The 26,956-nt window shown below is 41.5% G+C and overlaps 1 protein-coding gene and 1 non-coding gene across 2 annotated transcripts in view; both read right to left on the bottom strand.

The window, feature by feature from the left end:
• CACNA2D3 (calcium voltage-gated channel auxiliary subunit alpha2delta 3) overlaps positions 1 to 26,956 on the bottom strand; it is a 1,043,639-nt gene that overhangs the window by 522,588 nt on the left and 494,095 nt on the right. The window lies entirely within an intron of this gene.
• LOC119920418 lies at positions 15,488 to 15,625 on the bottom strand. The gene has a single exon (XR_005448165.1). It is a non-coding gene; the product is annotated as a small nucleolar RNA SNORA7 (small nucleolar RNA).

The raw sequence follows: 26,956 nt of genomic DNA on the forward strand, positions 1-26,956 counted from the left end.
GAATGAAGGCATTCACAAACATCAAATGCTAGAAGAAAGTCTCAAGAATAGAGACAAGCCATGCATTGGTACAATATAGGAACTATATGTTCACACACTGTAGAAGAGGTGTTGGTGACACAACAGTCTCTTTGGCCACGTCTACACGCATGAATAGGTTTTCACTGGCAGTATCATCAGATGTGTATACACACACGCACACAGTTCTCTAACATGGATATTTGGTTCCTGACAGTCATCACCTTAAGGAAAACGCATGTTATAGAAGAGAGGCCTTGACTGCCACCACATGCACAAACACACCATTTCTTCCAACATTACATCACGTTCTATCCAGATGAACAGACATTGCGTCGCCTGAAGAATGCTCCCCAATTCCCTAATAGAACTTTAATGAGAACGCGTAGTAAAAACAAGTGTGATGGAAAAACTTAATTTGTATGAATATACAACATAAACTTGTATATACACATATATATTTACATACACATGGTTCTCAGCACACAATCACCTAATATTGTTTAGGGGATCAGTATCAATTTGGGTAAGGATAATGGAACTATTGGTTAAAATGAGAATTTGGCATCACATTATTTTTATTGGATTTGTTGTGCACTTATTATATGTCAAGTAGTGTACTATGCACCGGGGTAAATACAAGATAATCAGTTTGGACACACTCCTTACTCCATAAAGAGCTCTCAGCCTGAGGAGGAGGAACTAGGATTTCATCCCTATTTTATGGAGGAGGAAACTGAGGCACAGATAATTAAGTGACTTGCTCAAAGTCACACAGTAGATAAGTGGCAGAACCCAGGTCTTCTGACTACTAGGCCCATGCTCTTTCCACTAGGCTACACTGCTTTCCTATCATGAATGGATCCCGTCATTCATCCTTCCCATCCCTCTCCTCTCTCCTGCCCCTTTTCAAGAAAGTTGAGATTAGCAGAAACATTTCTATCTTTAATATGTTTCATAATTTGGGGAAATGCATACAAATAGATCACTAAATCTACTCATTTCCTTTGCTAACAAGTCTCCTCAAACAAAAACTAAATCAACAAAAGTAAATTAAAAAGAATAAAAACAATATGAGAATGTATCAGATTAAATTCAAATAGACTTCCCAGACAATCTGCATTTTGGAGTTCAAGAAATGGAAAGAAAAACAAGAGTTAGCCAAGCAGAAATAACAAAGAAACTTAAAATGGGAAGGAAAAAAATCAATTTTCATGTGAATAAAGAGAAGCCATAACTATTGAGATCACTCTGACAGAGTAAAATGAAGATTAAAATTATCTCAAAAGAACACCAAAAGCCTGCCCCTAATTTAAACTGTAAATTTTTCATAACAAGGAAATTGCTGATATACAAATATGCCATGCATTTTGAAAGATAGCTTGGTGTAAATGCTAATTAATGGTGGATTTAATGTACTAGTTGTGCTGATTAAAATTCAATAAGGCACTTGGCATCAGTTTGTCTCCATTTTGATCCCACTGATTGACTCAGTATTAATATTCCAATCACAATGCTTATGTGTTATCAGGTGTTAAGAAAGACAATTACAATATTTCTAGCATTCCCTTCTTCCAGAGAAGCTAGATGAGAATCACTATAATTGCCAAATACCAGGTCAGTTTGTCTAAACTTTGTTTGGCTTTCATTCTGTACCTTTTGCTCCCCATATTTTCTTATTACCTACATATCTTCTCCACTCCAATGCTCTTCTCTAAGTAGCTCCCCATGAAATGCTGAGATTATGTCAGCAAATACAGGTGGCCTGAAACCATCATTCACAAGTGTTGAAATTGTGGCACCTCAGACAGGGAGGGGGCATAGGTGCAGAGAAGGTGGTACACATACAAAACTGCCATTTATTGATAAGCTCCAAAGCACTGTCAAGCTAATTAGTTATTTCTTATCTCTTCACAGAGTTGGTTACTTTCCCCGCTATTTCTGAGTGTATCTTTTCAATGCCCCAGGGATCCTCAAGCTCCTCAGCCTGATAAGGCAGTGTGGTTCAATCAGTTCAATTAACACATCCATGCTCACCTCTAATTGAAATTACCAGAGTATTATAAAACAAAACTTCATTCTCTCCATCAGAAAAGCAGACTAAAGTTGTAGTTTATACCTATTGAAGACTTTTTTCCTGAATACAGTATTCATTCATTCAATCATATTTATTGAGTGCTTACTTTGTGCAGAGCACTGTAGTAAGTGCTTGGTAAAGTACAATGTAACAATAAATGCATATTATTTTCACTTTTTCCATCTTTATGCTACCCATTGGCTGGGAGCCCCCATAAGACTAGGAGTTCTGAAGTCTCTGGAGCCACCCAAAGCCAATCCAGCCCCACTTCCCTCCCAAAGCAATACCAGAAAGAAATCTTCGTATCTGCTTGGAAACAAAGGCTGTGCCTTGAGCCAGCAGTAAAAGGAGGGCTTTTCCCTTCAAGAACAATGATTAGCTACTTTGTTTCATGTCCTTATCTTGGATTACTGAATTTCTATTTTAATGTTATTTTCCTATGTGTCCATTTGCCTCCATTTACATTTTGAGCCTGGTGTAAATCACATCTATTCTATCCGTGTTTAGTCCATAATGTATGCTTTCTAAATACCATTAAAACTACTACTATCAATCAATGCTATTTATTGAGTGTTAACTGGTAGTAATAATAATAATGGTATTTGTTAAGCGCTATGTGCCAAGCACTGTTCTAAGGGCTGGTACAGAGCACTGTATTAAACCCTTGGGTAAGTACAATAAACAGAGTTGATGGACTGATCCCTACCCAAGAGGAGCTTACAGGGAGGTAGAATTAACATAGATTATGGATAAGGGACATAGTAGAGCATAAGAATATTAAATAAGTACTTTGGGGAGGGGGGAGTATCTAAATTAAGTGCTTAGTACAGTGCTTTGCATACAGTAAGTGCTCAATAAATACAATTGAATGAAGGGGTATACAGCCTAGTGCATATTCAAAACAGAGGGGAGGACCAATAGAGGAAACAAAGGACTTAATCTTCAAAGACTTCTTGGAGGAGGTATGATTTTATGAGGCTTTTGAAGGTGGACAGAGTGTTGGTCTGTCATATATGAAGGGGGAGGGAGTCCCAAGACCAAGGGAGAACGTGGGCAAGGGGTTAGCGGTGTGATAGATGCAACTGAGGTAGAGAGAGTAGATTGGTGTTATAGAAGCACAGCATACAGGTTGGGTTGTAGTGAGAGATCAGAGAGGTTAGTTAGGAGGAAGAGAACTGACTGTCTTAAAGGAGACTTAAAGGAGATGGTAAGGAGTTTCTGTTTGATGCAGAAGTGAATGCACATCCTCTGGAGGCGATCAAGTTGGATGACAACATTTTTTTAGAAAAATTATCCGGGCAGCAGAGTGAAGTATGGACTGGCACGGGGAGAGAGAGGAGGCAGGGAGGTCGGCAAGAAAGCTCGTGGCTCAATGGAAAGAGCATGAGCTTGGGAGTCAGAGGTCATGGGTTCAAATTCCGCCTGTGCCAATTGTAGGCTGTGTGACCTTGGGCAAGTCACTTAACTTCTGTGTCTCAGTTACCTCATCTGTAAAATGGGGATTAAGACTGTGAGCCCCACCTGGGACAATCTGATCACCTTGTATCCTCCCCAGCGCTTAGAACAGTGCTTTGCACATAGTAAGCGCTTAACAAATCCCATTATCATTATTATTATTATTATTAAAGCTGATGCAGTAGCCAAGGGAGGCAATGATATGTGCTTGGATTGGTTGTAGCAGTTTGTATGGAGAGGAAAGGGATAGATGAGATACAGATAGATAACACATTCACAAACGAACACCATCTTCAGAAGTGGAAAATCTGATGTTCCTTCATTTTATGGCATGTGTTAATTCCAACTATCTAAGGGAGACTTCACCTTACTTGGAAGCTCTGGTAACACAGAATAGCAAAGTAATAATAATAGTTATTACTATGGTATTTGTTAAGCACTTACTATGGGCCAAGCACACTGGGGTACATATAAGGTAATCAGATTGGATACAGTCCCTGTCCCACATGGGGCTCATAGTCTTAATCCCCATTTTACAGATGAGGTAACTGAGGCAAAGAGAAGTTAAGTGACTTGCCCAAAGTCACACAGCAGAGAAGTGGAGGAGCCGGGATTATAAATCACGTCCTCCAACTTCCAGGCCCGTGCTCTTGCCACTAGGCCACGCTGCTTCCGTCATATAAACAAGAGGAAATGCTGACTGATACAGACCTCAAGGAAAAAACAGTACTAGGCTGACAAATGCAAAGGCATTTTGGTCAGAAATCTATCACATTATCAAACGGAAGGAAACTCACTAAAACAGGAGGTCATTTATGGAAAAATACAATGCCATCAGACCTGTATAGAGCCTGTTTCCATAGATCTTACTTTTAAAAATATAAGGATAGCAGTAAAAGGGGGCAAGAGAAGAAATTAAAGGATAAACCAGGATAATTAATCAAGTTTGGCTTTAAAAATGGTAGACCTTATAGTCAAATTTTAAATAACTATATTCTCAGTCCTCATTTCTGTATATTATCACGGACTGTGAAGGTCGAATATCATATATATTATGGATCACACCATTTAAGAGATACACTGGGGTCTTTCCCAATGATTGTTTTCACTAGGCATCTTGGCTAGAATGCTGTTGTGGAATTAGGAAACTTTCATCCAACAACATGCATCTCTGTGGGTAGAACATGTGCAATGCCAGAAGAAAGTTGTGCACATATGTGTGGCTCCGGTCAAGATGTGCATACTAAAGTGCAGATTTTCCTTAAAGTGGGGTTTGTCAAGAATGTATCCTCTGCATTATAGGAAAACTGACTGCATATAGTTTAAATCATTATGTACATATTTAACTAAAAGAATAGAATGCAGCCCTCTTGGGTATATACCATCAACTTTATACTTTGGACTGAATTAATTATGATTACTGCCAAGAAGAATATTACCAGCTAAAGCCTCAAGACATGCTAACATTATCCTGTGAAAAAGCTTTTAAAAAGTTGAATAAACTATTTCCAGTTCTACATGTATTTAAACTCATTTTCCTTAGAGAAAAGAAACTTTTTATTTGAGCCTTCTAAGACAGCAGCCAAACTGTTTCTCAATATAATTGTGAAGACTGCATCCATATGCACTATTCATTCCATGGTGTAGTGTATAGAGCTTGGGCCTGGGAATCAGAGGACTTGAGTTCTAATCCGGGCTCCACCACTTGTCTGCTGTGTGACCTTGGAGAAGTCATTTCACTGCTTTGGGCCTCAGTTTCCTCATCTGTAAAATGGGGATTAAGACTGTGTGCCCCATGTGGGACAGGAACTGTGTCCAACGTGATTATCTTGTATCTACCTCAGTCTTTAGAACAGTGCTTGGCACACAGTATGTGTTTAACAAATACCATCGTTATTATTATTATTCAACAGTAATATTGAGTGTCCACTAGATACTGTTCTAGAGAAAACTGGGCACATTTTCTGTTTCAAGAAGTTTACAATCTAAAGGGAGAAGGGGGAAAAGAGAGAGGCAGAGGGAGAGCAATGGTAATAATGGTATTTATTATACACCCAGTATGTGCTGAGCACTGGGGTATATATTCAAGATTATGAGATCAGACAGTCTCAACCCTTCACAGGGCTCAGAATCTAAGAGGGATGGATATATTGAGGCCTCTTCTGTCAACCTTGCTAGTGAGAGAATAGATTGTGAAAACTGGCAGGGGGAAGGATCTGTTACTTTGGTTCTGTCACATGCAGTCAGGCCAGGGAACTTTCCTGCGCATGACAGAACCCTGAAAAGCACCCTGTTCCATTAAGAGTAGGGGAGGGCAATGGGCAGCAATTCTGCTAGTAGCAGTATTAATAAGCATTGAGAACCCACTTGCTGTAATGACTTGAACTAAGCACTTGGGAAGAACAGAATAAAGAAGTGCCATGTTCCCTATACACAAGGAGCTTACTCCTTAACGGGAGAAACAAACTGTGTCAAACCCAATTTGCTGGTATCCACCCCAGCGCTCAGTATAGTGTCTGGCACATAGTAAGTGCTTAACAAATATCATAATAATAATTGCTATTATTATAAAAGTTATAGGAGTAGTCAAAATAAATCACTGAATATACACTTGAATAGACATATATGCTGAGGATGGGGAGAAATAAATTCATAAGTGTTAGGGTTGGCTGATGGGTTTATATGGTATATGGTGCTGAGACTAATCAGGAAAGCCTTGTACTAGAGGTGGGATTTTAAGGGGGCTCTGAATGTTGGATTTGGGAAGGGAAAGAGTTCAAGGGTGGGGAAACAGTGTGATATAAGGGACGGAGGTGGGAGAATGAGGGACATCTAGGAGGTTGGCTTGGGAGGAGAAGAGAAAGAGAATTAGGAAATAGAAGCTGAAGTGAACAGAAAAATAAGATGGAGAGAGTTAAAGATCTCTGAAGCTGAGTGTGAGGCGCTTTTGGATCCCAGAGTAGTGTTCTGAGAGCCAAGATACGTGGATCAAGGGAAAATCCAAGAAGATCCACGTAGCAGTATTTAGCAAGCAGCAAAGGAACTTCAGTTTCCCATCATCTTGTCCTGAACAGTACACGTCCTCAGATAACATGCGAATCTAAGAAATGTATATCACAACAAAGATAAGTCCATCAGCTCCCTTTTCAAAGGCGAAAGAGTGACCTTCACGAAAATGCCTTAGGAAGATGGCATCTTTTCAATATTACCTAAAGAATCTCTGAAGGAATGTGATATGCTGTTATTCTTGATGTAGATGAGAACATCCAATTTTTCACAGCTTAATTTTACTTTCACAGGTGACTTTCTTCATTCTATTATACTGGCAGTTAATTTGGGGCCAAAGAAAAGGCAAGTGGCTCATTCCTTTATCCTCCCCTTGCCCCCAGCAAAATAAGGTGAGAAAAATCACATATCTGAGTTCATGCTGTTTCACGAATGTACAATGACGACAATGACATGTATGTGCAAAATTGTACATACACCAGAAGATGAATTTATCTATACCACCTAGGTGACGTTTACGGTGCTACTCTTAATAGCAGTGTGATCAGTTCACGAAATTCCAAAATGCTCATTTTATTTAACAATGAAAACAGTTCACCTGCCCGTCAGGTTTTAAACGTTAAAAATGTCTCACCATCCACACTGCTACTTTTGGTAGTAAGCATACAACTGAAAATTGTCCCAGTTCACTACTAGAAAGGTCATCTCCAAAAAACTATTAAAAAGGGATGAGAGTTGAGTTCTCGTAGTCTTGAAACAGTAATCCTGGTGATCAGGCAGAACTTTTAACTGATCCAGACAGTGTGGAATCAAACATTAAGGAAGACAGATGGAGCAGGATTAAGGAGTCCTTGTTTTACATTCAAAGCTACTAATAGCAGTCAGATGTAGAGCCTATTGAAGAAACTGAGGTATTTGCAAGATTTAGGAAAAAAGTGCAAATAACACAACTTAGATCTTCATCTATTTCCTAAACCTCTAGGACTCTTCCCCTTACATATATGCATGTGTGTATTTACACACACAAAGGCCAGGGATAGTGAAATTTTAAAATATTAACTATATCATATAACAAGAAGCAAAACTAAAATCCACAGCTTGTCAAAGAATACAGAGTGATTGCCAAAACTCTGCTCTCCTTTAGTGAAAGTCATATTAGAAATGTAAAATCTTGTACCAATGCCTTTAAGTAATTGAGCTAAGATTTAAAGGGCAGTGACAGCTTTTCCATACACACCTGCTGGTGCCTGGCTTGCCACAGCACAAAACTGGGATCTGTGAGCATAAATAACAACTGATTAGAATGGTCCAATGTAAAAGAGGACTGCATCACAGAAATAGAGACCTAACAATCAATCATGTTCATTGAGCACAACGTGTGCAGAACATTCATTCATTCAATCAATCGTATTTATTGAGCACTTACTGTGTGCAGAGCACTGTATTAAGCGCTTGAGAACACTATACTAAGTGCTTAGGAGAGGGGATAGGAGCGGGGAATGTGTGTGCAGAAGAGTTAACAAGATCGTCAGCTCCTGGATCAATTGATCAGTGGCATTTATGGAGCACTTACTAGGTGCAGAGCACTGTACTAAGCACTTGGCAGAATGCAACCAAATTGGTAGAAGTGTGCCCTGCCCATAAAGAGCTTACATTCTAGAGGACTGTAAACTGGAACGACAGGGATCACTTCTGCCTACTCTACTGTCCTCTTCCAAGCATTTAGTACAGCACTCTACATAGCGTAAGCACTCAATAAATACTATCGAGTAACTGATGGTATTTGAACGTTTGTATAAAGGTGTTTGTGAAATTATGTGAATGAATGTGAATCAGTGGCTGGATGTGTCCATTTCCCCCCAGTCTGTCTTATCTCCTCACCCCTTAGCCAGGTTCTCTCCTTAACCCACCTCACCAGCATCACACACCCAAAGTGGGAGTGACCTATCCAACTTGGGGGTCCCCTTAATACTTCCTCAGTCACTGGGAAACAAAATCCCCCTGCACATGGCCTGCAGCTCCTGAGGGGAATCACCTAGATGTCAATGAAGCTCACTACACCTTTACATGGCCCTCACTCCCCTACTCTCTGCTCACTAAGCAATCAATGTCAGTAGTATTTATTGAGTACCTGTGTGCAGAGCTTCTGAGAGTATGATAGAGTTAGTAAATGTCATCTCTGCCCTTCCAAAAGGCATTCCTTGACAAATGTCCCACCTTTCTGGTCATGCCAAACTGTCAGGCCTTTTAGCACTCACGGGGGCATCTGTTTCTTCAAAATTTAGTTATTCAATTGCTTTTTTGCTATTTTTTGTACCTATGCTCTCACTCTATCCATTCAACCATCGACAATTAATGCCCACTTGTCTCTCACTTAACTGCAATCTCTTTGGGAGCAGGCACCTTGTCTTTGACATCCACTGCATGCTCCCAGGGGCCCATAACAGTGCTCTGGAAACAGCTGATGCTCAAAACGTGTTGCTCATTCTCATCACACTTTTTGCTCCCTCTAGACTGTAGGGAAGCAGCATGGCCTAATGGATAGAGCACTGGCCTGGGATTCAGAAGTTCTAGACTGTGAGCCCACTGTTGGGTAGGGACTGTCTCTATATGTTGCCAACTTGTACTTCCCAAGCGCTTAGTACAGTGCTCTGCACACAGTAAGTGTTCAATAAATACAATTGATTGATTGACTCCTCCACTTGTCTGCTGTGTGACCTTGGGCAAGTCACTTAACTTCTCTGGGCCTCAGTTCCCTCTTCTGTAAAATGGGAATTAAGACTGAGTCCCCTTTGTGGGACAGGGACTGTGTCCAACCTACCTTGTATCTACCCCAGCACTTAGAACAGTGCCTGAACATAGTATGCACTTAAATAATAATAATAATAATAGTATTTGTTAAGCACTTACTATGTGCAAAGCACTGTTCTAAGTGCTGGGGGGAAACAAGGTGATCAGGTTGTCCCACGTGGGGCTCACAGTCTTCATCCCCATTTTACAGATGAGGTCACTGAGGACCAGACAAGTTAAGTGACTTGCCCAAAGTCACACAGCTGACAGTTGATGGAGTCGGGACTTGAACCCATGACCTCTGACTCCAAAGCCCGGGCTCCTTTCACTGAGCCACACTGCTTCTCTAGTACCATAATTATTATTACTACTTCTTATTATTATTATTGTAAGCTCCTTGTGGGCAGGGAACATGTCTACCAACCCTATTATGTTGTACTCACCCAAGTGCTTAGTGGCCACAGTGAGTGCTCAATAATATCAATGTTTGATTCATTAATTTTCCTCCAAGCCACTGTCAGAGCAGAACAATAGGCTAGTTAGATAGAGTACTGGTCTGATCAAGTGTGGTCCAGGACCCCATAGGCACAGGGAATATCATTATTTTTCCACATTATGGTATTTGTTAATCACTTACTAACACTGGAATATACTCAAAATAATCAGGTTGGATACAGTCCCTGTCTTACATGAGGATAATGATGATGGTATTCATTAAGTGATTATTATGTGTCAAGAACTGTACTAGACCCTGGGGTTGATACAAAATCATCAGGTCAGATACAATCCCTGTCCTACATGAAGCTTACAGTTTATGTAGGAGGGAGAACAGATATTTAACTTCCATTTTACAGATGAGGAAACAGACACAAAGAAGGTAAGTGACTTGCCCAAGTTCCCAGGAGGGAAGTCATAAAGCAGGGATTATAACTCAAGTCTTCAGACTCCCAAGCCTGGGCTCTTTCATTCACTCAGTCAATCGTATTTATTGAGGGCTTACTGTGTACAGAGCACTGTACTGAGTGCTTAATGATGGTATTTAAGTGCTCACAATGTGCCAAGCACTGTTCTAAGCGCTGGGGTGATACAAGGTAATCAGGTTATCCCACATGGGGCTCACAGTCTTAATCCCCATTTTACAGATGAGGTAACTGAAGCACAGAGAAGTTAAGTGACTTGCCCAAGGTCACACAGCAGAACCCTGCCCTCTCCCTGACTTTCCCATCACTGTTGACGGCACTACCATCCTTCCTGTCTCACAGGCCCGCAACTTTGGTGTCATCCTCGACTCCGCTTTCTCATTCACCCCGCACCACCAAGCCGTCACCAAAACCTGCCGGTCTCAGCTCCGCAACATTGCCAAGATCCGCCCTTTCCTCTCCATCCAAACCGTTACCTTGCTCGTTCAAGCTCTCACCCTATCCCGTCTGGACTACTGTATCAGCCTCCTTACCGATCTTCCATCCTCGTGTCTCTCCCGACTTCAATCCATACCTCATGCCGCTGCCCAGATTGTCTTTGTCCAGAGACGCTCTGGGCATGTTACTCCCCTCCTCAAAAATCTCCAGTGGCTACCAATCAATCTGCGCATCAGGCAAAAACTCCTCATCCTCGGCTTCAAGGCTCTCCATCACCTCACCCCCTCCTACCTCACCTCCCTTCTCTCCTTCTACAGCCCAGCCCACTCCCTCCGCTCCTCTGCCACTAATCTCCTCACCGTGCCTCATTCTATCCTGTCCCGCCGTCGACCCCCAGCCCACATCATCCCCCTGGCCTGGAATGCCCTCCCTCCCAACATCCGCCAAGCTAGCTCTCTTCCTCCCTTCAAGGCCCTACTGAGAGCTCACCTCCTCCAGGAGGCCTTCCCAGACTGAGCCCCTTCCTTTCTCTCCCCCTCATCCCCCTCTCCATCCTCCCCATCTTACCTCCTTCCCTTCCCCACAGCACCTGAATATATGTACATATGTTTGTACATATTTATTACTCTATTTTACTTGTACATATCTATTCTATTTATTTTATTTTGTTAATACGTTTGGTTTTGTTCTCTGTCTCCCCCTTCTAGACTGTGAGCCCACTGTTGGGTAGGGACCGTCTCTATACGTTGCCAACCTGTACTTCCCAAGTGCTTAGTACAGTGCTCTGCACACAGTAAGTGCTCAATACGATTGATTGATGGATTGGTGGAGTCAGGATTAGAATCTACAGCCTCTGCCTCCCAAGTCCATGCTCTTTCCACTGTCACGCTGTTTCTCCTGCTTCCCAATAATAATAATTCATTCAATCACATTTACTGAGCACTTACTGTGTGCGGGGCACTGTAGTAAGCGCTTGGGAAAGTACATTACAACAATAAACAGTGACATTCCCTGTCCACAACAAGCTTACAGTCTAGAGATGAGTTTACAGTCTACAGTTGAGGGTGAGAGGGTTGGTGGATGGTAATAAGAATAATAATGATGATCTTTGTTATGCACTTACCATGTGCCAGGCACTGTACTAAATGCTGGGGTAGAAACAAGCGAATCGCATTGGATACAGTCCCCAGAATATGTGGGGCTCACAGTCTGAATCCCCATTTTACAGATGAGGTAACAGGGACAGTGAAGTAAAATGATTTGAGCCCACTGTTGGGTAGGGACTGTCTCTATATGTTGTCAACTTGTACTTTCCAAGCGCTTAGTACAGTGCTCTGCACACAGTAAGCGCTCAATAAATACAATTGAATGAATGAATGAATAATTTGCCCAAGCTCACACAGCTGGCGAGTGGTAGAGTCAGAATTAGAACCCATGACCTTCTGACTCTAAGGCCTGTGCTCTACCCACTACACCATACTGCTTCTCTAGGCTAGTCATGTTGGAATGGGCCGCCTCATGAAGGTCATCTTCAGAAGAATTACTACCTTTTTGGGCGGGGAACATGTCTATTAACTCCTTCGTATTGTACATTCCCAAGTGCTTAGTACAGTGCTCTGTAAGGGCTCAATAAATATGATTGATTGTTTGATTCAGTAATGCTCCAATCAGTGGCAACGTTGGTAAAGTCAAGAGGAGGTGCAATTTTGAGGGTCAGTCAAAGCCCCTTTAAGCTTAAAGCTTGATTAGTTCTTGTATTAATCTGGCCCTGGCTGGGGCCTGATAAATGCTGATGAGAATTCTGCTCTCTCTTCTGAACGCTCCCTCTCCATAATGGTTGAGCAAAGCATCGTCGGTAACTGCTGTCTTCTCTCCCACCACCCAGGGCCCTTGCTCCCACCATGCTCCGTGTACTGGGTTGGCGATAAAAGCTGCTCTGGTGCTGTCTCGGCAACTCCACCACCGGTCAACCAGCACGCCATCTCCTCGGGAACTGGCACCGGCTTTCCTCCTCCACAACACCAAGGAAATTTCATTCAGTAATACCTTCTACCACGCCAACAGGAAAGAAAACAGCACCTGCAGGACAGTGCCTGGCACATAGTAAGCACTTAATAAATACCACAATTATTATGTCAATTCCAACCTGTGTATTCTCTCCCAGTACTTAGTACTGAGCCCTAAACAGAGTAAGCACTTAAATATTATTAATCCTCCTCCTACGCCTCCTTGGGCTGGAGCAGGAATTACAGTCTGTCGATCAATCAATCAATCAATCAATCGTATTTATTGAGTGCTTACTATGTGCAGAGCACTGTACTAAGCGCTTGGGAAGTACAAATTGGCAACACATAGAGACAGTCCCTACCCAACAGTGGGCTCACAGTCTAAAAGGGGGAGACAGAGAACAGAACCAAACATACCAACAAAATAAAATAAATAGGATAGAAATGTACAAGTAAAATAAATAAATAAATAAATAAATAGAGTAATAAATATGTACAACCATATATACATATATACAGGTATATATATATGCACTTATTCAATAGTTCAATCAATTGCACTTATTGAACACTCTGCTCTGTGTAGAGCACCAGCTTGGGAGAGTAAAAAAGAATGCTAAACACTATGTTGCATATATCAATGGTACAGCTGTCCCACCAAAGGGTATAGCACTGCAAACAGGAGAGCCTGTCTCACTTTCTGGAAATCTCTAGTTTTCACACAATGCAGCATCTAAAATAGAGGTTCTCAAACTTGTTTATCACCTTTTATCACTCCACACCTAAAAAAAGTCCACAGCCTACCTCCATCTTGTCATTCCAGATCTTGGAAGTTATGATAATGGGCAGAGCAGACATCCTTCTAGAATGGAGGAGGATGGCTTACCTTATTCAAACGCCCATTCATTCATTCAATCATATTTATTGAGCACTTACTGTGTGCAGAGCACTGTACTAAGTGCTTGCTGTTTGCTACCACCATTCTAATCCATCAATCAATAGTATTTATTGAGCATCTCCGATGGGCAGAGCACAGCACTTGGGATGGTCCAACAGCGTAAGAGACAAAGCCCCTGCCTTTCTTGCAAAACCACATTTTCAGGAAAACTCACACATGCTCATGTACAAATATGTGTATAAATCATTACTTTCCAGCACTGTGGGTCCCTGTATCTAAACAGGCTCGCACTGTAGGATGAACGTTCCCCAATTCCCTACTGGTGCGCTAACCTACACATGCAGTGGAAACACATGCTATGGCAGAACTGAATTTACAAACAGTATGGGCTCATCTATTGGTGAGAATGGCAGCGAGAAGTATTTTGTCTTTGTGGAATGTCACAGCCAGTGTCAACCCCGTTCCTGCTAATTGGTTCTGCCTGTGCTAAAAACTTAACTGACATGAAAATTAAGGAAGACCTGATTGAGGCATGCCCGCATCATTGGTTATTTCTCCTTCTACACTTTTGTTGATAGTGACACCAAACAGAGTAAGACCACCCACATGAAGTTTCAACCTCAAACAACAGGACTGTCTAAACAAAGGCAGTTACTGCAACACTTCAACTCATGTTTGAAATAATAGATTATTGGGTTCAATTTTTTTTTAAGGCATCACAAACCAGACCTCTCTCTCTGAGGATCTAATTAGATACGGAGACTAAGAGGTGAGTTGCTCCCTCTAGAGATCAAATAAACTTTCAGTTTACTAACTAGAGGTAGTGTGGACACAAACGCAAAGCAGGTACAATAACTTACCGTTGAAATATCTAGACCATCAGTTGCAACTCAGAGGCACTGATATCACCTAAAAAAATGCCTATCATTCCAACGGACTCATTTCTACTTGGCATCTATAAAAATGCTAGTTGGGTGGTGACTTTTTCATAGGACAGGAAAGGGGTATATGAATCCCAAACAGTCATTATCAGATCTAATAAGCATAAAGCCTAAATTCCTCAAAGTCAGCACCCTCTACATTATATGCCTGTCACTGCTCATCGGCCTGATCTGTCTACATTCACAGCTATTATTTGAACAGCACCATTGCCTGCACCTCGTGGGTGACCCACAGCATTTGTTGATATTGCCCTAGAAAATTTAAAATCAGAAAAAATACTGGAGCGTCATTCAATCAATCATGTTTATTGAACATTTACTGTGGGCAGATCACTGAATTAAGTTCTTGGGAGAGTAGAATATAACAGTCAAGTCCCCTGCTCAGTTTGTTGCTTAAACAATCAATCAATCAATCCATCTTATTTGAAAGCTTACTGTGTGCAGAGCACTGTACTAAGCATACTATAACTAAGTTGGTAGCAGACATGATCCTTGCCCACGAGTAGATAGAGCATGGGCCTGCAAGTCAGAAGGACCTGGGTTCTAATCTTGGTTCCATCACTTTTCTACTGTGCCACCTCAGGCAAGTCACTTCAATGTGACTCAGTTACCTCATCTGTAAAATGGGGATTAAGACCATGAGCCCCATGTGGGATATGGACTGGGTCCAACCTGATTAGCTTGTAACTACTCCAGGACTTAGTACAGTGCCTAGCACGTTCTTGTCTTATGCTTGTCTCCGAACCACAGCAACGCCAAGGACCCATCTCTCCCAGAACACCCCACCTCCATCTGCAGTCATTCTGGCAGTGTATCCATAGAGGTTTCTTGGTAAAAATACGGAGGTGGTTTACCATTACCTTCTTCCGCGCAGTGAACTTCAGTTCCTGCCCTTGACTCTCTCTTATGCTGCTGCTGCCCAGCACAAGTGAGTTTTGACTTGTATCAGATTGCCTTCCACTCACTAGCCACTGCCCAAGCTAGGAATGAAATGGGTATGCCTCTGCTTGACTCTCCCTCCCACAGTTGAGACTGGTAGAGTACTGGAAACTCTCCAGGTGTGACCCTGAGAGGGAGTACTGGAAACTCTCCAGGTGTGACCCTGAGAGGGGAAGTAAGTGCTTTACAAATACTATAAAAAAGGGAGCTTGTCTAGAGGAATAGATTTATACCTGTGTATAAATTGCAGATATGAACATTAGTGCTGTGGGATCGAGAGTGGGATGAATTAGGAGTACAAATCCAAGTTCAAGAGTGACACAGAAGGGAGAGGTAGTAGGGGAAATGAAACCAAGAACTGGAGAAATAGCAAATGACAAGTACTAGAAAAGCAGCACGGGACAGTGGATAGAGCCCAGTTCTGGGAGTCAGAAGGTCATGGGTTCTATTCCTCATTCCACCACTTGTCTGCTGTGTGACCTTGGGCAAGTCACTTCACTTCTTTGGGCCTCAGTGACCTCATCTGTAAAATGGGAATTGAGATTGGGAGCCTCACATGGGACAGAGACTGTGTCCAATTCAATATGCATGTACACACCCCGGCACTTAGTATAGTGCCTAGCATGTAGTCAGTGCTTAACAAATAGCATCATTATCATTATTATTAAAGAGGCTTAAGCAATTCATTTCATATAATGGGTTACTCCTGAACCTTACAGTGTGAGGGTGAGATGAAAAGGCAAATAAAGCTCCCCCCCCAGGACTGTAAGCTCCTGGTGGGCAGGGAAAATGTCTATTAATTGTGTTGCATTGTACTTTCCCAAGAGCTCTGCATGCAGTAAGCACACAATAAATACAGTTAACTGATTGAAATGACAAAATAGAGACTCTGGCTTTTTCAGGACAAAGAAAGTTGAATGTTCATATGAGGTTTTGATTGACTAGTCTATTGAACTCACAGTGAGAACAGGCTCAACATGTTAAAAAGTGTATTTCCAAACAATTCAAAGTAGAGCGTTATATCTCAGAAAGTACTGTGTACATATCAATTTTAAAAAATAATTGGTAAGATGCATTTCCCAGTTGAGTGAAACTTGATAGAGTCTCATCCTGTCTCCATTTGGGACTATATCAAAAATATGTGGTGCATGTGCTCCTAGTTAGTTGCTCAGAATCATATAATTCTATGCATAGGACTTTAGGAGTATCATCTGGGTGTCATAAAATAACATTTTGATCAGTTAAATGAAAATGAATCAGAAGTTAAGTAACATATGGATAGGGTGGTAATCTACATTCTGATCCAGTACAGAATGATGGGAAGTATAACGGCAGGATCAGTTCCAGACATTACATCCTTGCAATACTTTTTGAACTTTTAGTTCTTAGACTTACAGCTTCCACATGGCTCATTAGTCATACACACAATAAAGTGGTCATTTAGAAGACTCAATCACAATTGGCAAAAAGAGAAAACCAACTACAAGTACAGCAGGAGGTTCTGTTTACAAGTCAGTTCTCCCTGTGCCTCACAGTGAATTCTAACATTTCAGTTACTCCACAGTTCACAACATCGGTCCCCAGGGAAAAGCTCTGCAGGCTGCTTTTGACACCCAAGTGGAATTATAAGAAGAAATCAGCCCTAACTCTGGTGCATCTGTACTGACTGTAGCACTTAACAGACATTGCAACCTGTTTAGTTCAATCCTAAAATACAGGGGAGACCAGTATGGCTAGAATCTGCAAGTCTTCTACAATCTTACTTTCCCCAAACAAATATTTTGAAAATTTAGTATGGAGGGAAAACCATTATTATTTTGGTGTCATTTGCTAGAACAGAAAACATTTCCCTTTGAAAAGGAATTAAATTACAAATGAAGTGCCTTTTTGTGAATTAATCAGTTAATCAATGGACTTTTTTGAGCACTTTCTGTGTGCAGAGCACTGTACTGAACACTGGAGAGAATGCAATAAAATAGGAGGTAGACATGTTACAGTCTAGAGGGGATACAGACATTGAAATATATCATGTACATGTACATAAGTGCTGTAAGGCAGAATGTGGGGTGAATAAAGGGTACAGATCCAAATGAAGGGCAATGCAGAAGTGAGAGGTAGTAGGGAAAATGAGGGTTGAGTCAGAGAAGGACTCTTGGAGGAGATAATTATAACAATAATAATAATGATGGCATTTATTAAGCACTTAGTATGTGCAAAGCACTGCTGTTATTTTAATAAGGCTTTGAAAGTGGAGGGAATGGTGATCTGTCAGATATGAAGGAGGAGGGAGCTCCAGGCCAGAGGGAGAGCATGTGTGAATTGCCAGAGGTGAGATACGCAATATCGAGGTACAGTGAGTAGGTTGGCATTAGAAGAGTGAAGTTTGAAAGGGTGAGTTGTATTAGGAAATCAGAGAAGATATGAAGATGTAAAATGATTTGAGCACTTTAAAAGCCAATAGTAAGGAGCTACTCTTTGATGTGGAGATGGTTGAAGGAAACACTAGAGGTTCTTGAGGAGTGGGGAAACATGGACTGAACTTTTTTTAAGAAAAATGATCAGGTCAGCAGAGTGAAATATGTACTGGAGTTGGGAGCAACAGGAGGCAGGGAGTTCAGCAAAGAGACTGATGTTAAGGTGGAATAGGATAAGCACTTGTATCAATGTAGTATTAGTTTGGATGGAGAGGAACATGTGAATTTAAGTGATGTTGAATGGTAGAACCAACATAATCCTGTGACAGACTGAATATGTGGGTTGAATGAGAGAGATGAGTCAAAAATTATGCTATGTTTACAGGCCTGTGAGACAGGGAGGATGGTAGTGCTGTCTACAATGTTAGGAAAGTCATGGGGAGGTCAGGGTTTGGGTGGGAATAGGAGGAATTCTGTTTATGACACGTTACGTTTGAGGTGTCTGGGGGAAATCTAAGTAGAGATGTCCTGGCAGGTGGAAATATGAAACTGCAGAGAAGGAGATCCCTCTTAGGGTCATTCATTCATTCAATTGTATTTATTGAGTGCTTACTGTGTGCAGAGCACTGTACTAAGCGCTTGGGAAGTATAAGTTGGCAAAATATAGAGACGGTCCCTACCCAACAACGGGCTCACAGTCTAGAAGGGGGAGACAGACAATAAAACAAAACATGTGGACAGGTGTCAAGTTGTCAGAACAGGTCACACCTGGAGAGTTTCTAGTACTCTACCAGTCTTGACTATGTGAGGGAGAGTCAAGCAGAGGCATACCCATTCCATTCCCCATTTGGGCAGTGGATAGCGAGTGGAAGGCAATCTGCTACAAGTCAAAACTCACCTGTGCTGGGCAGCAACAGCATGGGAGAGTTGAGCATGGAGACTCATGTTTACTACGTGGTAGGAGGCAGTGGTAAACCACTTCTGTACTTTTACCAAGAAAACTCTATGGATACACTACCAGAACAATTGCATATGGAGGTGGGGCATTCCGGGAGAAAGGTGTCCATGGCATCGCTATTGGTCAGAGTTGACTCGATACCATAAGACAAACGAGAAGGAGAAAGATCCTGGCTGGAGATGTAGATTTGGGAATCATCTACAGAGAGATAATAGTTGAGGCTACTGGAGTGAATGAGTTCTCCATGTGAGTGGATGGAGATGGAGAAAAGAAGGAATCCAGAATAGAGGCTTGAGGGATTCCCACAGTTAAGGGGTGGGAGGCAGAAGAGAAGGAATGAAGGAAGCATACTGTGGAGGGCATCCTGGGCTGTAAATTGGTGGTATGAACTAGATGAATGGATAGGGGAGCGAATAAGTTGATTTCAGTAGAGAGGGTAGTGATGAAGGAGTCAATTTGTGCAGCAAAAGAAGGTAGTTTGGGAATGGAGACTAAATGGGAGATGGAGACTAAATGGGACATGAAGACTTGAGAAAATTAGATGGTGTCAAAAGATCGGTGGTCTCTGTAGGGGAACAGGACATATACATAGGGAGTGGGTGTGTGGGAGAGAAGGCAGGTGAGAAAGTTGTGATTGAATAAAGGGATTTCAGAGTTGTTGAAGGTACAGACTGTAGAGTGAGTAGAGATGATGAGATCAAATATGTTTCCAAAGTTGGTGATTAGGTGAGGTGGGGGTGGAGTAGGAGGAGTTGAGCATTGAGATTGAGGCGCACTGGAATCATGTATATGGATATCAAGGTCCCCAAGGATCAAGATATAACTGGAGAAAGAGAGAAGAAAGGTGAGAAAGGGATCAAAATTATTCATAAAGTTAGAGGTGGGATCTGGAGCTGATATACGACCATAACTAGCGAAATATTGAAGCAATGAGTAAGGTAAACAAAGGTCACATTATATGACTGGGTATTCTTCATAATGGATGCAGGCTCTATCAATAAAATCCTTACCAAATTGAGAAGAAGCATGGACTAGTGAAAAGAGCATGCGCCTGGGAGTCAGATGATCTGGGTTCTAATCCAGGCTCTGTCAACTGCTTGCTGTGTGACCTTGGGCAAATCACTTAACTTCTCTGTACCTCAGTTTCTTCAACTGTTAAATAGGGATTTTAGACCTGTTCTCCCCCCTTCTTAGACTCTGAGCCCCACGAGGAGCATAGGCTGTGTCTCACCTAATTAACTTGTACCTACCCCAGCGCTTAGAACAGTGTTTGAGAGATAATAAGTACTTAATACCATACAAAACACAAACAAAAACTGTGCCCCATGTTCTAATTTAGTTGTTTTTTTTTTCTTTTAATGGTACTTGTTAAGCACTTTCTATGTGCCAGACCCCGTACTAAGTGCTGGAGTAAACAGAAACTCATCAGACTGGATGCAGTCCACGTCCCGCATGGGGATCACAGTTGTAATCCCCATTTTATATATGAGGTAATTGAAGCATAAAGAAGTCAAGTGACTTGCTCAAGGTCACACAGAAAACAGGCAGGTCTGGAATTAGAACCCAGGTCCTTCTGACTCCCAGATTGGGATTCTTTTCACTAGGCCATACTGCTTCTCCTCAACAGCAGGTATAATATTGACCAACTCTACTGCACTGTACTTACCCAAGCACTTTGTACAGTGTGCTGTATATGGAGTAAGCACTCAATAAATACCATTGATTGAATAATAAAATATAGCAATCCTACTCCTTCTCCCAACATGGTAACTGGTTCATTTTAGACACTGGTCGGCAATGCCTGCTAGGTTAGGTCCAGGCTTGGTATCGTTACGTTACTGGTCATTTTGACTGCTCTTCTGAGGAAAATTTCCAGTAATATTTATTCAAAATGTTTTTTCACAATAAATTATCTTTGAATAGGGATTCCATCAGTTGGTTGCTCTATCCTGGAATGACCTTTGTGGAGGCAGTCCTCTTTGGGAATCTAACATTTAGAGTACTTCCTTATTTTAATGTTCAAAGCAGAAGAGGAAGCCGGCTCCAGAGCCGGATTTCAGGGACTGTTTGATCTATTGGGTAGTTAATACTTTGATGAGCTTGGCATCAAGAATTAATAAATAATCACATAATGAAATAATATGGCATTAGGCTTTTCAATAATATGTCATAGCTCATTTTAACCAAGTTCAGCAGAGGCAACCAGTTTAATCTCTCAAAAATAATTGAAATTAGCAAGTAAACTACAAAGAGGCTTTAACCATATTGATGGGATAATATTACGGTATTTATAGCATTTCAGTTGGGAAAAAAGAAGTGGTCAGGCAAGGAAAGACACACTAAGAGAACTCATTATGTGTGCAGAAATATCAATATTATTTAACCACAGATGTTAAACAACATAAACTGCCATAAACCAATGCAGGTTGCTATGATTTACATCAACAGTGGAGGTTAGCCTGTTCCATTTTATGATAGCCACCTTCAGCCTCACAGCATTTATGTACATATTATTCTCTCCCATTTGCTCTATCTGTAATTCATTTTAATGCCTGTCTCCCCCTCTAGACTGTAAGCTTCTAGTGGGCAGGAACTGTCTCTAGACCATAAGCTCCTTCTCCAGACTATAAGTACCCTGTGGGCAGGGAACATGTCTACCAACTCTGTTATACTGTACTCTCCTAAGCACTTACTATGGTGCTTTGCACACACTGAGTACTCAATAAATAGGATTGATTGATTCTACCATCTCTACTGTACTCCCCCTAATGCTTAATGCAGGGCTCTGCACACAGTAAATACTCAATAAATACCACTAATTGAATGAGAGATTATTTTTTTCTTCCAAAATGGTTACTGTTCCATTTGGATTGTGCCCTTTCTTCCTTCCTATTTTCAATGGTTCATTGGCTATTCTAGGGTCCACATGAGCCCCTGACCAATTGTTACCTAAAGAATAGCCTGTGGGCTATGGTGAACTCTGAGGGAGGTCAAGAAGGGGAGGGGCCCTGCCACTGCCCTCAGTTTGGTTCCAAATACGAATTGAATTCTCATGATATATATTTTCCCCCCCAAGCAGGGAAAGTCTCAGAGAAGAAGGAACTGGTACTGGAGGGAAAATTCCTAACATACTTCAAATTCGAAAATACTACAGAAACTGATAACTTTCTCGGTCAAGTTCACCATTTTCTGTATTTGTTATTAAAAATGATAATAATGATGATGCTAATCACTTGTTAAGTGCTTACTATGTGCCAGGTAAGTACTAAGCACTGGGGGAGAGACAAGCTAATCAGTCCTTGTTGTGGGGCTCACAGTCTTAGGCCGCATTTCACAGATGTGGTAACTGAGGCACAGAGAAGTCACGTGACCTGCCCAAGGTCATGCAGCAGAGAAGTGGCACAGCCAGGATTAGAACACAGGTCCTTCTGACTCCCAGGACCGTGCTCTAACCCCTAAGCCATGCTGCTTCTCTATCTGCAGGGAATGGCTCCCTAGGGAGCCATTTGTTACTGCCCTTACTCATAGCCCAGTAGGCAGTGGATTTTATTGGTGGGCATAATACAGACATGTCAAACACATGACAGTAGGCCACATTTAGTCAGCTGTTCTGGTGCCAGTGGCCCACAGAGGAAAGCTGGCTAAACCAGGGAAGCAGAAGGAGAGAAAGAGACACAGCCTAGCTGCTGCTCTTCCCCTACCTCTGCCCAGCAACCTAGCATCTTGTTCAGAGTTGAAGATGTCACTGCTTCTACCCTCAATCTTCCTCAGTCTCTTTCCACCTCTCCTTCCCACTTAATCTAAGTCCACTGCCTCCACTCCCACGGAGGCCCCAGCCACTAACATTTGTTACTGTAAAAAAATTAACAGACAATTCTATTCACCAAATTTGCTATTTTTTCTGTTTAATAGTAATGTATAAATCTGTTGATAATTCTACAAGTGAATAACAGCTTTTTAAAAATGTGGTCTGAAAACAAATGTAAAAACGCTTAAGTGTTTTACCCACCGAAATGGACTTGGCATGTCTTTAATAGTGATCCATTTGGACTTGCAAAGATGAGTAACAAAATTAGTTGGCTCACTAATAACATAAAATGAAATAATTTGGCTTCTAAATTAAGCTCCATGTAGGTGGGAATCATGTCTACTAACTCTATTGTTTTGTACTCTCCTAAGTATTTAATTCAGTGCTCTGTACACAGTAAGAGCTCGATAAATATCACTGATTGAGTGGAAAGGGTCCAGGAAGCTAGTGGCTGGGAGATCTGGGTACAGGGCTGGGTTTGGCTCTTCCTCAAATTATCCCTCTCAGGTCTGGTGCAGCCCTGGATTCTGAAGGAACAAGGTTGTGGCTAAAAATGGACCAAAGGCCTCTTTGAATGACTTCTGTCACCACTGTGGATACTCAGGCCTGCATAGTGGTGAAATTATTTGGCTTGTCCCCATTTGCCCTGGCTACAGTGGCAGACGTGTAAGCTGTAAGGCAAAGCAAGCTCTCTGTCACCTCCCCTATCTTCTCTGACAGGGTTTGCCTTGTCATAAAGGCAGAAGTTGTTGAGGTCTGGAAAATTCTCTCCACCACAGTAGACCAATCTTTACAGCAGTTCTCTAGCTACCTGAGAAGCAGTATGGCTTAGCGGAAAGAGCAAGGGCTTGGGAATCGGAGGACCTGGTTCCTAATACCAGCTCTGCCATTTGTCTGCTATGTGACCTTGGACAAGTCACTTAATTTCTCTAAACCTCAGTTACCGCCATTAGTAAAATAGGAACTAAGACTGTGAGCCCCACGTGGGACATGGATTGTGTCTAACCTGATTATCTTGTATCTACCCCAGGGCTTAGTAAAGTGCCTGGCACACAGTAAGTGCTTAACAAATACCATTATAAAACAAACAAAAAATCCCAATACGTCAAACTAAACATGTCCAAAACAGGACTCACCTTCCCTCCAAACCATGTCCTCCCCATGAATTTTCCATTACTGTAGATAGCACTGTCTCACAAGCCCATAATTTGGGATTATCCTCGACTTATCTCTTTCTCATTTAGCCCACATATTCAATCTGTCACCAAATCCTGTTGGTTCAAACTTTACAACATCACTAAAATCTGCCCTCTCCTTTCCATCCAAGCTGCTACTATGCTGCAAGCTCCTTGTGGACAGGGAACTTGTCTACCAACTCTGTTATACTGTACTCTCCAAAACACTTAATACAGTGCTCTGCACAAGTGCTCAATAAATACGATCGATGGATTGACTTATCCAAGCACTTACCCTAACCCATCTTGACTACTGCATCAGACTCCTCACTGAACTCCCTGCCTCTTGTCTCTGCCCACTCCAATCCATAATTCACTCTGCTGCCTGGATCATTTTTCTAAAAATAGTTCACTCTACTTCTCTCCATTCCTCAAGAACCTCAAGTGGCTGCCCATCCACCTCTGTATCAAATAGAAACTCCTTACCATCAGCTTTAAAACACTCAATCAGCTCTCTCCATCTTACCTACTTCAAACCAATGTGCACACTGTTTCTCTACTGCCAACCTACTAACTGTACCTTGATCTTGTCTATCTTGCCATTTACCCTTTGTCCACATCCCCCCTCTGTCCTAGAACTCCCACCCTCTTCATATATGATAGGCTACCTCTCTTCCCTGTGTCCAATATGACCACACTGTAGCCACCTCAGCACTTAGTTTGGTTCTTGGCCCTAGTAAGTGTTTCACAAATGCCATTATTTTCATTTTAATCATTATCATTATTGTTATCTGAGCTCAATCCCTCTCTGTGCTCACTCCAATTTCTCCTTGGAATACCCTCTCCATCTCAAACACACTTGAATTCACTTTCCCCTTCTTTGGTTCTCTGTGTCTCTGTGTGACTTGGTCAGTGTACGACCATCTGTTTGGGTGTCCCTGTATTGCTGCCTGTACTGTCATCTGGGTATTTCTTTGTCACTGTTTACACCACTGTCCTTGTGTTGCCATGTGTGTTACTGTGTTTCACACTCACATGAAACATGGGATTTGGGGCTAGTTAATTAAGAATTGTCTAACTTTTCAAGATATATTTGAATTGAAGAGATTTTAGATATACAGTATATACAAGTGAGTATATATACAGGATACATATTTGATATTTATATAGTGTTATCAAATGAATATGCTGTGCAGTATAAACATGGTTGTTTGGCACCTAAATTCATATAAATGTAAATAAATTGTAATAGCTAAATATACTTAAATAAATGAACATAACTATCACATAGGCTTAAATGAGATTGCCTAAAGCACACTTTGATGTTTTGAAGCAATATTCCACGCTGGTCTAAAATTGGTGGCTATTAATACAATATTCTAAAGTCTGAGGATAAATTCCTGTGAGGGTAAATGAGGTCTTTAAAATTCAAAATTGCCTTTGAAGCACTTAAATGTTAAAGTTACTGGCAGTCTAAATGCAGCAATAAGCCCCTTGATGGGAAGAGGTTTGCTAAAGTTTCATTATCAGTTGCAAAATGTCCCTTTCATGAGATAACCAGATTGTAGCAAAGACAATTAATACTAATGTAAATGAGGTCGTTTTCAAGGTCGTTTAGTATTTGAATATTCACTTTTTCATGTAGAAAACTGCTTGTTTCAGTCTTAACAGGAACTATAAGTAATGCTTTACAGATCAGATCGCAGTGGTCCATCCAGCTCAGTAACCTACTGTGATGGTTGAAGGAACAGTCCGACATTTGCTCTCCTTATCAATCAATGGCATTTACTGAGTGTTCACTGTGCAGAGCACAGACCACTTGATGATAATGGTGTATTCAAATTATAATATGGAAATTTCAAGAATTGTACTTAATTATTCCATCTGAGTCAGCATGAATCTAAGTCAATAGGAACAATTTTCCTTTAGATTTGCTCTTAAATAATAGAATAATCACACTGGAAGGTCTCAAGAGACTATATAGTCCATCCTCCTTCCCATAAGACACCTATTTCTGTGATGTTATGAAATACTCAATTGCAAACCTGGTGCCTATGAAAATGAAACCAGCATATTGACATTTTGGTGAGCTAAATGATTTCTCTATTTAAAAGTCCACACTTTCCTCAAAGACTCATTCATAATAAATAATAGTAATAAGTAGCAATACTACTACTTCTACTACTATTATTAATGATAATGATTATTATGATATTTGTTACTTGCATGCTGTGTGCCAGGCACTTTACTAAGCACAAGGGCAGATACAGTACATGCACATCGGATAAAGTCCACATCCCACATGGGGCTCACAGTTTAGTAGGAGAACAACAGTTATTTAATCCCCATTTTAAAGATGTGGAACCTGAGGCACAGAGAAGTTAAGTGACTTGCCCAAGGTCACCAAACAACCACATGGTAGACTGAGCATTAGAATCCAGGTCTTCTGACTCCTGGGCCTGTGCTCTTTCCACTAGGCCACATACTTCAAAACTTCTTTTCAAGTATTTTTCTCATATAATAATAATAATGTTGGTATTTGTTAAGCGCTTACTATGTGCCAAGCACTGTTCTAAGTGCTGGGGGAGTGGATACATGGCAATCAAGGTTGTCCCACATGGGGCTCACAGTCTTCATTCCCATTTTACAGAGGAGGTAACTGAGGCGCAGAGAAGTTAAGTGACTTGCCCAAAGTCACACAGCTGACAAGTGGCAGAGCGGGGATTAGAACCCACAATCTCTGACTCCCAAGCCCGGGCTCTTTCCACTGTGCCACATGGCTTCATCTCTATCCCAGATGGCTCATGCTCTCCTTAATAAAGATGGAGAAGAAAAATACTGATTTTAAATGATAAATGTGATATTGATTAAGGGCTTACTATGTGCCAACACAAGATAATCATGGCAGACACCCTGAATGACATTCCTGAGAGTTGGGTGCTAACATTAATTCATTTCCCATCATTCTTTTCTCTGGGATCCCTCCAATTTAGGCCCATCTCCCTCTAACCATTCCTCTCCAAACTCTCTGAGTGAATTGTCTATACCCACTGCCTACATTTCCTCTCCTCTAATTCTGTACTTGACCTGCTCCAATCTGGCTTCTGCCTCCT

Source organism: Tachyglossus aculeatus, chromosome X1, assembly GCF_015852505.1.
Source record: "Tachyglossus aculeatus isolate mTacAcu1 chromosome X1, mTacAcu1.pri, whole genome shotgun sequence".
Classification (NCBI taxonomy): Eukaryota; Metazoa; Chordata; class Mammalia; order Monotremata; family Tachyglossidae; genus Tachyglossus; species Tachyglossus aculeatus.